Raw genomic sequence first — 15,890 nt, 5'->3', positions numbered from 1 at the left:
TTTGCCTTCTGGCAAATGATACATTTGCGAATGACCTGCAGGACTCTACGTCGCATGTTAGGAAAATAGCAGAAGCGTAGGATCTTGGCGGCACATTTATTAATGCCATAATGTCCCCAGGTTTTGTGGGTGAACAAAATGAAGTCGTCAACATAAGCTTCCGGTAAACATACCAACCAACGCTCTGACACGAGATGGGAACGATGAAACAGTACACCATTGTTGATCTTGTAGTAATTTTGAAGATTAGAATTTGAATTCTGACATAATTTTGTTTTTACTGTAGACCACCTAGGATCGGCATCTTGTAACTGTGCAAAATCCCTGCAGATTCGGTGATAGTAGCGGTTGTAGGATTCGTCATACATTAACATGACCAGAAAGTCGGAAGTTTGCTCATGCAAATCTGAAAGATTTTTCGCATCGTGCGGAAGACGAGAAAGAGCGTCCGCAACAATATTGGTTTCGCCGGAGATGTAAATAATTTCGAAATCGTATTCTTGTAACGACAATCACCAACGAGTGAGCCGGGAATGAAGTAATTTGCAAGACAGTAAAAATGATAAAGCTTGGTGGTCTGTATAGATGCGTGTATGTTTTCCCCAGAGAAAATATTGAAATTTTCGCATAGACCAAATAATTGCAAGGGTCTCGCGTTCCGTAACTGAATACGATCTCTCGCATTCAGTTAAGGTGCGACTGGCAAAACTGATAGGTTTTACTATTGTTCGATCATGTTCAACAGACAGTTGAAACAAAAAGGCCCCAAGTCCATAAGATGACGCATCGGTCGATAGGCAGAAGTCTTTTGACATGTCCGGATGACAGAGGAGTGGTGCGTGGATTAATGATTGTTTAATTTTTTCAAAATCGGCTTGACATTCTGTAGTCCATCGCCAAAGGGAATTTTTCTTTAGACGATTTAGAAGATGTGGGCTGTTAAGAGCTTGCTGTGTCACGAACTTTCTGAAAAATGACGAAAGAGCCAAAAATGCTTTAAGTTGTTTTTTGGTTCGGGGTGAAGGAAAGTTGCGAATTGCCTCAGTCTTTTTAGAGTCCGGCCTGATGCCTTCCGGCGTGATGATGTGGCCAAGGAACTTAATCTGTTGTCGGGCGAACCTTGATTTTTCCAAATTGATTGTCACGCCTGCATCGGCGAATTTAATCAAAATTTGTCTTAGAAGATCGACATGTTCTTCCCAGGTGGCAGTCGCCACAACTAAATCATCCACATAGGGAGTGATTTGTGAAAGTAAATCTGGCCCGAGGACGTCGTCAAGCGCCTCGATAAAGATTCCTGCACTTATTCGTAACCCAAATGGCAAAACACGGAATTGGTATGATCGTCCTTCGCACAAAAATGCGGTATATTTACGTGATTCAGGATGTAGAAGAACCTGGTAGTAGGACGATCGTAGGTCGATATTAGTCAGAAATTTGGCGTTGTGAAATTTCAGGAGTTGTTCGTCCAGATTTACAGGGCGAGTATTTACCGTATAATAATTTTGTTGATTTCGCGTGCATCGAGAACAAGACGCACGCTTCCATCGGGTTTCGAAACTGACAACAAAGGGTTGCAATACGGCGAGTGCGAATTTTCTATGATTTTCCAACGTAGCATTCTGTTAATTTCCTGCATAACCGCTGGTTTTTTAGACCACGGTATATTGTAGTGTGTACGACAAAATGTTAGGTGGGGTTTGACATCCATCTTGTACACATACCCACGTATGATACCAGGTTTATCTTGAAAGACTACTGAAAATTGTTGAAGAAGGTGAAACAGATTCTGTTTTTGCAAATCAGTTAGATGGTAGGCTTCGGCACACTTTTCCCACAGAGTTTTACTATCAGCATTGTAAGAAGAATTGCAATTGTTTGTCATAGAAAAATTAGTGATGGGCACAGATTGTACTTTCAAGTGACGTACGTCCCGATAAGAATTGTTTTAGATAAAGGTATCAAAATTCTTTGCTTTTCAACCGTCAATTGACAGATACTATTCCCTAAGTCAATCACTGCTCGATACTGATTTAAGAAATCGATGCCGAAAAGACATGGAACTGTTAAATTATCCACAACAAGGAAATGATAACGAACATGCACGTTGGAAACAACAAAAGTTAGAAGAGCTTGTAATTTGACATTTTTTGATTTGTTTCCAGTGGCACCGATGATTCGGCAGTTCTGCACTGGAAACGTCGGAAGTTTAGAACCTTTATCTAGATCCAAGTACAGGGAACTAGAAATCACGCTTGCTGACGCTCCAGTGTCGAATAACGCTTCTACAATGGATTTCTCTAACGATAAAACAGCAGTTGCCTGAACCGTTACCTTTACTTTGTCGTTATTACTAGACTTATTATTCTCGGCAAGAAGGTCATGTTCCATAGTGTGTCCGTCTTGGAATCTCAAAAAACAATTTGCAAGATTATTTGCGCCCGTGCTCACGTTCTCGACCGGGGGTTGGGCGCTTACGCCGGTCTGCTCATGTTTTCCGCCGCGTTATTAGGCGACGCATTTTGGTCATCACTTACCTCAATAATATTTATCCTTTGTTCATGGACACGTTTGGTATTCGGTGGAGTTTGATTACCGCAGTCCTGATTATTAGCATTGTTTGTTGGTACAAAGTGTCGTGCATTCGGAAACATATAATTGTAGTTGTGTGGTGTATAGTTCGGGTTTCCCCATTGGGGGGGGTGGATAACTGACTCTAGAATTTTGACAATTTGAATTATTCTGCTGATATGGCGAATTTCTCTCAAAATAACCAGGGTTGTATCTCCCATCCTGACGTCTGTTTTGATTGTTGTTGTTTCGGTTACGGTTGTTGTTGCCTCTGGAGTACTGATTGTTGTTGAAACTACCATTGCGTCTGTTGCCATTACTATTACTTTTTCGGTAAAATTGACCATTACCAAAACTGTTGTAATTGTTGGAATTTTGGAATCGGGGATCGCAAGATTGCTGCGAATATTGTGTGAAGTTGGGCTGTTGTGATTTTTGCCCCTGATTTTGAGGAAGCGGGTTTGCATTCCACATGTTACCGCTGTTGTTATTTTGATTGAAATTATGGCAATTGTTTTGGCGAGAGTTGAAATTAGCATTATAAATATGTGGAGTGTTCCCTGAATCTCCTCTAAACACAAGGTCTACTTCATTCAAATAATCTAGAAATTTCTTGATGTTAGTTTCCGGAACACCAATTAATTGTGTCCGGTAATGCAGGGGTAAATGACTTTTTAAGGTGTTAATCACATCGGCAAGATCGGCCGGTTTTGACCAATAAAGTGTTTTGTCCAGGTATCTTTCAAAATATTGACGCAAAGTTTCTTTACGAGGGTTGTATGGTTCGGGATTGTGAACTTCACGTCGAAGTTGTTTTTGCTCATGTTCTGACCAGAATTCCTGCAGAAAAGCCTCTTCAAATTGCTTGAAAGTTAAATTTTGCCTTTTTATTTCAGCTCCCCATCTGGATGCTCGCCCCCTCAACAGATTACTTACAAAAAAAAATCTTTTCCGCATCTGACCAGTTGTGCGGAAACATTCCGTCAAAAGACCTAATAAAAACAATCGGGTGCACGGCTTGGGTATCATCGGAACTGAACGTTGGAAAATAGGCATGTTTAATCATGTTACCGTCAACAATACCGGCAGGCACTATAGGGCCTGAACTATTGTTCCCTGGTGAAACTTCATGGCACAAGGGTGGTTGAGAATTACTGTTTTGCGCGATCACTGAGAGCGGCTCTGTTTGATGTTTTTCGCTCGCAAGTGAATCGCTGTTAGACTGTGGAACAAACTGCACAGTGAAATTAGGCGGTGAACTCGTTGTGAGTGGGGTTGTAGGCGGAATAGTAACTACGTTAGAATCGGGAGTTAATAACTGAGAAATTTGGTTTTTTAAAGTGTTGGTCTCGGTTTGCACCTGCGACATGGCCTGGTGTAAAATCTCTTTTGTAGCGGTTTCTACCCTTTGCTCAATGAGCTTGTTGCAAATACCACATTCGTGCACTAATTTTTCTGCAATGTTTGCGTTACACTCTAAAGAAAGCGATTCTGTTTTTTCCTCCAAATGGGAAATTTTTTCTTTCATTTCTAATTGTTGTAAGCATACTACGCTAACTTGTTGAGTAATACCTTCGATACCCATCGAAATTTTATTTTGTGAGGTGGTTTGATTTTGCACGAAATTCTGAACTAGATCATTGACCTGAGCCTGAGCGTTCGTGACCTGATCCAACTTGGTTTTACATGACTGCATTTCGGAATTTGTCACTGTTTGATATTTAACAAAGGAATTTTCGTGAGTGTTTACACGACATGACAATTCGTTGAAACATTCGGTCAATTGTGTCGTTTTTGAATTAAGTTCTGAGATTTGGTTAGCCTGTTTTTCCAGAGTAGATGTTACCTCAGAAGACAATTGATCGATTTTGCTGTTTAATTCTTTTGTACTCTGCTCCTGTTTATCAAATCTAGTGTCTAGTTTATCAAACCTTTCATTAAGGATACTATCCATACTTCGCGAAAGAAGTTGTATTAAAATTCCGTACTGATTCGGATCAATGTTTGGATCATTGTTCCTTTCACTAGAGTTGTGCAAATTAGGATCGGAGTGGGAAATCCCTAGTTGGACACGTCTACTATCGTTTTCCATAGGGTCAGGATTATTGGGTGTGTCACCTGATGAATTACTTTCGTTACTTAGTATTATTTGATGTGATACACCTGCAGTAAATTCCATAGATTCTGGGCTGGAAAAGCCTAGGAAAGGGGATGCTGATGATACAGTAGCATCACCGTTATCAGTTTGCTGTTGCTGTTGTTCCATTTTTGCCAATAATTAACAAACGTGAAATATACAAATAGTACACCCAGAATGGCGATGGCTTGCAAAGTACAAAAGATAAATAAAATTTAAATAGTTAGACGATAATAACTATTACTTGATAGAATTTCCAAAAATGTCTGAATTATTATTGTGGTTGTAACCGTATTCGCGTAGCTAATCTGAAAGTGGTGACATGACGTAACAAACAGGATTGACTCATAACAATGACTTCTGCATATCTTACTGTTGAATTTCAATGTTACAATAATAGAAATTCCGTTGACAAAGGGTGTGATTCTTGTTTAGGGAAAGGCATGGGAAATGGGAATAAAAGTTAGCATAGGCGGGAGGCGCACGCTGGACAATGGCATAGCAGAACAAATGCTTTTGCACTACTCACCGCGCTGCGTTGAAGCTTGCAGAAATCTTGTTAATCTTGAAACAACGTTAGCTCTCGTTTTCATATTGGGCATGAAAGAGAAAATTACCGTTTTTTAGCCAATGTACAAGACAATAAATATTACTACACGTATGATTTTACTTTAATTTGCCCTTGTTAAGTTCATTCCAGTAAAATCCGAAGATTGGCGTCCTGTAAACGGTCGCCAGTGTGATGTCCGGAATTTAAAAAAAAGGAGGGTGGTAATTTTTTGTTTTTTGTTTTGTTGAAAGGAAAGAAAGAAAAAAGGGTGAATAAAGGTGAAGGGAAGTGGTTCTATTTTTACTGGAATAAACTTATTGATGGACATCACAAAAATTTATTTTACCCATATTTTTTTTTTACTCATCGAAGAAGACAACATAACACATATAAAAGAAATCATCACACTAATGTTATCTACAGAATGATCGTTTCACAAGACACTTTCTAGCTCGACTGACTCTTGAGACTGAACTAGACTCGACTGACTCTACTCTCTCTCTGGACCACAGCCTCTTCACGTCCCTCTGGACCAGAGATTTCAGCTGTGATTCGCACGCCGATTATTTAATTAATCGTACAGCCCCTGGGCGCGCGCTTGGCGCGTCATTTAAATGGGGTTAAACGCACACCGCGAGAGGCGTGGGCTAGCGGTGTCTTACAGGTATCGCCACACCACCGACAATGCTGATTTTTAATCAGTATTTAAGGAGTGGCGGTTTAGAACCCGGGACTGATGACGTTTTGATTTCTAACCAAAGATTTTACGCCTAGACCACGGGTTCAAAAACTTAAGAACAATAAATGTTCGTAAACTCATGGAGAGAAAATTCTTAGGCTCGTTACGTCAGAACACAAGACAGAGGAATGTTAAAACGGCAGTTACTTGAAACCGCCCATCGAACAAAGTATACGGAACACTTAACTTGTTTAGAAGCTGCACTGGAATCAAAATTATAGCGAGAGGTAATGGTCACCGGAGACTCTGCCTGGGTACATGCTGAGACCGAAATACAGGAGTACGTACACGAGAGCAAGCGCCGCGTTTATTGTAAGGTCAGAAGAAAATGTTGTGAAAGAATGGCATACATATTACGACACTAACGTCAAGTGCTATGGCAATACGGTCTTCGGGTCTTTCAAGTCTATGTAGCCCTTAAAGTAACGTAAGTTTCGCAAAGCAATTACTTAACTCTAAGTTAGGTGAACAAGACTTAAAATTTTAATTACAAGCAGAAATTTCGATAACTGTACTAGAAGTATTAATACAAAAGGATAAGACTCTTGTGATATCGAATAGCAGATCTACCAACGGACACCGAACGCTCCTTTGAACCTACAGAATAACAGAGACAAGTTTACCCGCCTGACATGGACCTTAGGATGCACATATACAGATAAGATTGAGGTTGCAGAGCCTCAAGACTTAAACCCATCTAAACAAAATTCAAAAGAATGTTAGTTTAAATTATCAAAGGCTGATTAAACATTGCTCAAAATTTGCAACAGATAAGAAATGACAAAAAACTAAGGAACAAAAACGGAAACACCAGTGCACTTTAAGTATGGCCGTCACAATCGAAGCAGATAAGTTCTTAGACAAATTTACCACTGAAGTTAGTGGCCCATTTATGAAAACATTCATGTAACCCGAGAGTAACGCAGAGATTCTAATAGAACAGCTGCCTCTACAACACTTCCCATCCCACATAAATAGAAATAACTAAGCAAATCTACAAAGTCACACTCGCAGCTTTAAATAGGTTGCAGTAACTGCAAGAAAACGTCACCTTTAAGACTCCAGAGGCGAGGTTCACTGAGGAAATAAACACAATATGCACGATTAGTACTCCATCTGCCATCACTCAAAGCAGTACTTTGGCCGCCACCGTCAAAACTGCACACGGTGAGGCCATTCCACAACGCAAACTGCTGGTGCCTCTCTCTCCATAACTCAGAAATCAGCTACAATGGACGCTATAGTGCTTACGGCTCTGAATACACCAAGAGGCCCCAAAGGTCACCCTGTCAACAGACAGGTCCCTCAGTCCGTACCCGCTGCCTCATGGTACCAACACCAACTCGTCAACTACGGCTAGGGGTCCCGCCTTTTCCTCACTCTCCAACAACGATAAAGGGAGCGAATGAGGGCGGACTTGCGCTTCCTACCAGGACGCCGGTCAATTAGAGGAGCCAATGATAGCACACCACCAGCCTTACTCTGAGTAAGTTCGCTTTTCGTACACTGCTGGCCATTAAAATCACTACACCAAGAAAACATGCAGATGATAAACAGGTATTCATTGGACCAATCAGTTATACTAGAACTGACATGAGATTGCATTTTCACGCAATATGGGTGCATAGATCCTGAGAAATCAGTACCCAGAACAACCACCCCTGGCCGTAAAAGCTGCCTTCATACGCTTGGGCATTGAGTCAAACTGACCTTGGATGGCTTGTACGGGTACATATGCCCATGCAGCTTCAACACGATACCACTATTCATCAGGAGTTGTGACTGGCGTTTTGTACCGAGCCAGTTCCTTCGCCACGATTGACCAGACAGTCTCAATTGGTGAGAGATCTGGAGAATGGCAGCAGTCGAACAATTTCTGTATCCAGAAAGGCCCGTACAGGATCTGCAACATGCGGTCGTGCATAATCCTGTTGAAATGTAGGGTTTCGCAGGGATCGAATGAAGGGTAGAGCCACCGTTCGTAACACATCTGAAATGTAACGTCTACTGGTCAAAGCGCCGTCAAAGCGAACAAGAGGTGACCGAGACGTGTAATCAATGGCACCCCATACCATCACGCCGGGTGATACGCCAGTAACGCGATGACGAATACACGCTTCCAATGTCCGTTCACCGCGATGTCACCAAAAACGGATGCAACCATCATGATGCTGTAAGCAGAACCTTGATTCATCCGAAAAAACGATGTTTTGCCATTTGTGCACACAGGTTCGTCGTTGAGAACACCATCGCAGGCGCTCCTTTCTGCGATGCAGCGTCAAGGGTAACTGCAGCCACGGTCTTTGAGCTCTAGTCCATGCTGCTGCAAACGTCGCTGAACTGTTCGTGCAGATGGTTGTTGTCTTGCAAATGTCCCCATGGGTTGACTCAGGGATCGAGGCGTGGCTGCACGATCCGTTACAGCAAGCGGAAACGATCTCTGTCATCTCGACTGCTAGTCATACGAGGCCGTTGGGATCCAGCAAGACATTCTGTATTACCGTCCTGAACCCACAGATTCCATAGTCTGCTAACAGTCAATCCATCTCGACAAACGCGAGCAGCAATGTCGTGAGACGATAAACTTCAATCGCGATAGACTACAATCCGACCTTTATCAAAGTCGGAAACGTGATGGTACGCATTTCTCCTCCCTACACGAGGCATCACAAAAACGTTTCACCAGGCAACGCCGGTCAACTGCTGCTTGTGTATGAGAAACCGGTTGGAAACTTTCCTCATGTCAGCATGTTGTAGGTGTGGCCACCGGCGCCAACCTTGTGTGAATGCTCTGAAAAGCTGATCATTTACATGTCACAGCATCTTCTTCCTGTCGGTTAGATTTCGCTTCAGTAGCACGTCATCTTCGTTGTGTAGCAATTTTAATGGCCAGTTGTGTATTTCACTAGGTGTGCAGCGCCATGTTGCTGTAATAAATAGAGTTTCACCGGTACAATAAATGTGTGTGCTCGTTCCAGTCGAAGTTGATAAACTGCCCTTTAACACTTTCGCTGCATTTTAGATACGAATCAAACCACACTCACGCTTACACTCACGCGCACCCTTCGATCATCACCCACATCACTGTGTAATTGCTGGTCATTTGAGGAGCACTCCTTAACCATTGAATTCCTCTGATCTGAATGACGGGTGGTCAATTTGAGGGAGTTGTGCTGTTCAAATTGCGAACTATTTTTCTCAGAATGGTTGTTACGGCAATTGAATTGGATTACAGTGCACGTTACTTTCGGTGTCCATAATGTGGTGAAGGTGTCACACATGTGCATATATCCAGTGCATTATGGTGCTACCTTCAAGTTGCTAAATGTTGGCCTCTCTATAATCTTAGAAGTGATAGCCAAAGGCAGAGTGATACGCTAATGCATTCTCTGCAAAGTGCTCATACGTTTGGTAGGAAATTGTTCTGGTAAATCATTAGATTCCTTCTCCAGCGCGACTGACAATCGGTAGTGCACTGTATACCTCTTGTGCTTGCTGAGATTCAAGTCTTGCGAAATCCTACCGTAACAAGAGTTCCTGTTCCTCGGTGCATAATACGTTTCCAGCTCCCGCCGTAACTACTCTGCTCTCATCTGAGATTCGCACACGTTTCCAGCCCTGTGACCTTGAGCTCTTGGCAAACGGTTTTGATATTGGCAGAACACAAAGTACGGGTGACCACAAATTTCCCCCTCTCGCATGTACGCTGTTTTGTGATATTGGGTCCTGTTAAATGGTTTGCAGTTTGACGCGGGGCTCTTGCACAATGTAGAGGTCGTCTCCAACGGACGGCAGTATCTGTAGTTTGTAAACACATCACAATGCTATGAGCAGTAGCAAATTCATTATGTAAAATTATTCAACAGTAATGTTAGAAAAATTATACATGACTGTGTTTAAACTGATACAATATTTTTAGCGCAACGGAATCTGTCTTTCAATAATCCCTACAAAAGAATGGCCCTAACTGACATTAACCTATACCTTTCACAAATCACTTAACTCACAAAAATCTTCGTTACTCGAAGTACTGCAATCCAGCGAGCGCCACTACTGCCAGCTAAATAAAAGATTCAAACTACTGAAGGCACTAACTACTGATAGGGATAGTTAGCAAATGAAAGATTTTCATAGAGAACAAACAATGTATTTACCTTAATAGTATTCAAAAGTCATAATATATATAGCAGTTCATGACATCCATTCTTGCAAATGTAGTGTTTCTGATGGACATACGTCCAGATCATCCGCTCTCAAAAATCCGCAACATCCACCACTGCTGGCGGCTCACCTCCAACTGCGCAACCCTACGCGCTGTTAACATCCAGCTGCCCAACACTACAATGGCAGACAACAATGCAAACTAGCCACAGACAGCACACAGCGCAGCCAGTGATTTTCATACACAGCGCTACGTGGCGTTACCAATAGGAAAACCTAAACAGCCTACTTACAAGATACATCACCAGAACTGCTCAAACTCTCTTCTCTCAGCCTCATGTCGTGGGAGGCACCACCGGTTAACGGTGGGGTTCCACCATGTACACGATCGATGAGAAGATGTTCTCATTTCCATTGAGTGGTTCATACAATGTCCAGTCGCATTAACGCAGCTCACTCTGGGGCGCAGAAAGCAGTACGTATACAGCACTCCGACTTCCAGTCAATGTGTAAATTAAATTGGAGCTATCACATAGACAATGTTGCAAGGAGGTTGGATCTAAGACTAAGGTACGACGCAAAGAGGCTAACGAGATACTTAGCAGACAGGCTCGAAAAACTTCAAAGAACGGCAGCTCGTTTCGAATTGGGGACGCGTGTGCCAATAGGATATGATTCGCTATTTGGGATGGTAATCACTAAAGCTACATCTACAACACAAGCGTGTGGTTGAATGGATAAACATGATTCCAAGTCGAAGACAACATTTCTTCTGCTATAAAGCTATGGTATTAGTCATTGGATTTTGTGTAGTTCTTACGAGCACAGTCTAATGCCCAAGCAACGGCTGCATTTTGAGTGACTCCTCACACAACATAGTATCTTTTGTAACTAATCATTCTCCGTCGACCATCATTCTCTATCACCTGCAACCATGTGGGCACGTCATTACTCAATAAATTCGGTAAGTTTACTGTGACAGTCCATGTGGCGTCCAGCTTTCTGGCGACGCAATCCTGCACATCCAAACCTAGTGGTTTGTTACGACTTCCTGTAGAACCCAGGCTGATGTGGATAAGACAGATGTTTTGAGGATTACATCTCTCTCCTCCTATGATGCACTGGTACCACTCACAGGAAAACAAGTTTATCCATCTTGGAACGTTTGCTCAGTGTTTGACTGTTGTTGTTTGGTCCTACCAGCATTTCGTTATTGATGAAGTCATCTAGTCCCCACAGTGTGTGGAACTTACTAATTAACTAAACGGTTAAGGACTGTTCGACGGTATTAAATGCTTATTTTGTAGTATAATCAAACTAAGAGCAAATGCTCTCGGTTCGATAGCCATTGCAACAAGGATTAGTTGATATCATGAGAGTTAGTTCTTATTTAGCTGGAGATTTTATTGATTTTAATACTATATTCACTATTTGCACAGTATTCGTCTTAAATCCTTAAGACTTCACTCTTTGCATGGCGTGATGTGAAGTCTGACGGTACAATATGCGTTGTAGATGGCGCAAGAATCACACCTGGAGAATATAGGATGGTAACATTTCATGCAGCAAATAAGTGTCCGTTTTTATCCAGTCACATTTTTTTTTAAAATAAATGAGCTGACAACAGCAGTTGAGGTCTTAAGAACTCTAGTACTTTAGGCAGACACTCAGTGTGTTACTCCATGAGCAGCAAATAAGCTGTGTAACCTTCTCCACCATGTATTCAACCAATGTCCGTACAGAAGGAATGGAGCTCTTTCAACACCAACATCCTTCAATAGTTGTATGAGGGTATTCTTTCCGGAGTGGGTTTCAAACACCGTCAAGTATACCCAGAGCGTTGTCAACAAGTATTTTACTTGGGTGGATGTTGTTAAAGGAGGCATTCTGTTAGGCGAGCATACAAGAACACACAGACGTAAACAAAAAGCTTTTACTCGGACAGTGGAGCGTTTGAAACCTCTACGAGACAGAATTTAGACACTTAATATGAAGACGCAGAACAAGTGCGAGCGATGACGAGTTATGACCGAATGAGCGGCGGACACTGCTCTGAACCTATCAAGGAAACAGAGCGGGGGGACCGGCGACAATGAGATGACTAGTAGTATATGAAGATTGTGTGTATCTCATTTACACGGGATGTATTAATTCAATGGTTTTCCCTACATGATGTTGATTTTTACTTACACGAGAACCAGTTTCAGACACTGCCCAGAAATACAGATTGTGTGAAAGCACGCTGCTGTTGACCGTTCAGTTGTTCATCTGTGACGGACAGTCAGGTATTTCGCTACTGCTGCAGGTGGGCCAGTCTTACCGCGAAATACGTTTAACGGCTTTCAGGAAAAGTCCTGTTCTTGAGTCTTCTGTCTATCGGTGACTGATTTCAGCAGCTTGGAAATTGTATAGCACTGCCAGCTGATCAATCTCTTTGTGTAACACAGTGACAGAACAGAACAGGCCTGGAATATCTGTATCCTGGAATATCTGTATCCCTACATATGGTGTCGTGGGGGGAGGGGGGCGTTGTGGTGTGGGTATGGGAGGGGAGTGGAGGGAGGGATGAGGGGAGGTAGAAGGGCAGGTCTTAAGCTGGTTAGTGTCCACAAATCGGCGTGAACACTACAGGGTGCTTCAAAAATGACCGGTATATTTGAAACGGCAATAAAAACAAAACGAGCAGCGATAGAAATACACCGTTTGTTGCAATATGCTTGGGACAACAGTATATTTTTAGGCGGACAAACTTTCTAAATTACAGTAGTTACAATTTTCAACAACAGAAGGCGCTGCAAGTGATGTGAAAGATGTAGAAGACAACGCAGTCTGTGGGTGCGCCATTTTGTACGTCGTCTTTCTGCTGTAAGCGTGTGCTGTTCACAACGTGCAAGTGTGCTGTGGACAATATGGTTTATTCCTTAGAACAGAGGATTTTTCTGGTGTTGGAATTCCACCACCTAGAACGCAGTGTTGTTGCAACAAGACGAAGTTTTCAACGGAGGTTTAATGTAACCAAAGGACCGAAAAGCGATACAATAAAGGATCTATTTGAAAAATTTCAACGGACTGGGAACGTGATGGATGAACGTGCTGGAAAGGTAGGGCGACCGCGTCCGGCAACCACAGAGGGCCACGCGCAGCTAGTGCAGCAGGTGATCCAACAGCAGCGTCGGGTTTCCGTTTGCCATGTTGCAGCTGCGGTCCAAATGACGCCAACGTCCACGTATCGTCTCATGCGCTAGAATTTACACCTCTATCCATACAAAATTCAAACGCGGCAACCCCTCACCGTCGCTACCATTCCTGCACGAGAGACATTCGCTAACGATATAGTGCACAGGACTGATGACGGCGATATGCATGTGGGCAGCATTTGGTTTACTGACGAAGCTTATTTTTACCTGGACGGCTTCGTCAATAAACAGAACTGGCGCATATGGGGAACCAAAAAGCTCCACGTTGCAGTCCCATCGTCCCTGCATCCTCAAAAAGTACTGGTCGGGGCCGCCATTTCTTCCAAAGGAATCATTGGCCCATTTTTCAGATCCGAAACGATTACTGCATCACGCTACCTGGACATTCTTCGTGAATTTGTGGCGGTACAAACTGCCTTAGACGACACTGCGAACACCTCGTGGTTTATGCAAGATGGTGGCCGGCCACATCGCACGGCCGACGTCTTTAATTTCCTGAATGAATATTTCGATGATCGTGTGATTGCTTTGTGCTATCCGAAACATACAGGAGGCGGCGTGGATTGGCCTCTTTATTCGGCAGACATGAACCCCTGTGGCTTCTTTCTGTGGGGACACTTGAAAGACCAGGTGTACCGCCAGAATCCAGAAACAATTGAACAGCTGAAGCAGTACATCTCATCTGCATGTGAAGCCATTCCGCCAGACACGTTGTCAAAGGTTTCGGGTAATTTCATTCAGAGACTACGCCATATTATTGCTACGCATGGTGGATATGTGGAAAATATCGTACTATACAGTTTCCCAGACCGCAGTGCCATCTGTTGTTGACAATTGTAACTACTGTAATTTCGAAAGTTTGTCTGCCTGAAAATGTACTGTTGTCCCAAGCATATTGCAACAAACGGTGTATTTCTATCGCTGTTCGTTTAGTTTGTATTCCCGTTTCAAATATACCGGTCATTTTTGAAACACCCTGTATGTATGTGACCCCACTCTCTCCCGGTGCGATCTTTGGGGTCCTCAATCATCAATGCATGTGTTGCTTTATGATCCACTACTTAAGAGTGCTGGTTTTTTCATGGTGATGGGTAACTAAAGCAGTGCAGTATTTTCCATTAGTTGTGATGGCGTGTATAGATCTTCCTGCACGTCCGTGGTAGTTTGCTGCCCTATCCCTTCTTACCACGTATCTGTGTGCAAGCAGTTCCTCAGCCGCACTACAGTTGTAGAACGGTAGGAGGCAACTCTTCCCACAGTTCAGTGATCATCTGCTGTCATATTTCTTCTTACCACGTATTTATGTACAATTTCATCAACAGCTGTACCAAGATAACCTCTCCGGGGCAGTGGAAAGATCGAAATTGTGGAGAAATAAAGAGGGCACTTTATATTTGAATTTCGAGCACAGGCCTCGTGGGCGTTTGTCGAGTAGGGGTTACAGTAATGCAGTAGAAGGCATCTGTAGCGAACTCCAACGCAGACAGCGAGATACACTAGCAATCGGGGTAAAAATGGATAGTGATTGGTGTGCGATGTCATCTCCTGTAATGTGGATTGACGGGCCAGTTCAGAAACAAAAGCAGTTCCAAGAAAAGCAATATTGTCTACGATTTGGGAAGTGCACGCTCAGTCCATACTGTTGAACCACCATTATTTGTTGAAAAGTATTCCCCTTTCGCCTGCCCATTATTACTTCCTTTCATTTTTCATGTAGGGAGGCTATGGACACAATCCTTAGCTGTATGATTACAGGTAATACACCTGTATCTTTCTCACGCGACCTTATTCAATATGTGTAAGAGGCAAAATTATACAAGTCACATGTAAAAGAAGTAAGTAAACTATTTAATATGTCAAATGTAATCGCCAAGATGTTAATACCATCCCTTTGCGAGACAAGGTGATCATTGCTGCCATGCAAAAGTGCCTGGGGATGCCTATGCAATCGTAAGTGTACTCAGGCGTACAGCACTTCGAAGGAAATCGATGTCCACGACTGTCCATCTTCAGGACGCCAAAAACATGGATATCTCATGTTGCTCGTGTTTTTTAGAGTATGCTGCGCAAGTTTCGCGGGAAAGCTCTTACACATGGTCTATAGTCCCTATTTCTGCTCAAGCCATTTTTATATTTTTTGAGGCCGGAAGATATACCTGGCTGTCGATTTGCTTTGCTCGAAGAGATGCAAGACTGGTTCCGTAGGCAGCTGCAAACATTTTCCCATGAACGCACTGACCATCTTGTCTGACAGTGGGAAAAGTTTATTAACAGTTACGGCATTTACTGTTTGAGATAATAAAGAGTGCACTTGCTGTTTTCCATGTGTTTCATTCTCATTTGACTACAGTGGGATAAGTTTATTAACAGTTACGGCATTTACTTTTGATATTATAAACAGTGCTCTTGCTTTTTCCCATGTGTTCCATTTTCATTTCTCTACACTTATACTCACAGGAAGCACTAAAGGAAAGCAAGCAAAGATTCGGAGAGGGAATCAGATTACAGGGAGAAGAAATGAAAACTAATGTTTCT

The sequence above is a fragment of the Schistocerca gregaria genome, chromosome 2 (assembly GCF_023897955.1).
Source record: "Schistocerca gregaria isolate iqSchGreg1 chromosome 2, iqSchGreg1.2, whole genome shotgun sequence".
NCBI classification, from domain to species: Eukaryota; Metazoa; Arthropoda; class Insecta; order Orthoptera; family Acrididae; genus Schistocerca; species Schistocerca gregaria.
The sequence above is the reverse complement of the archived record's forward strand: the minus strand, read 5'-3'. Positions refer to the sequence as shown.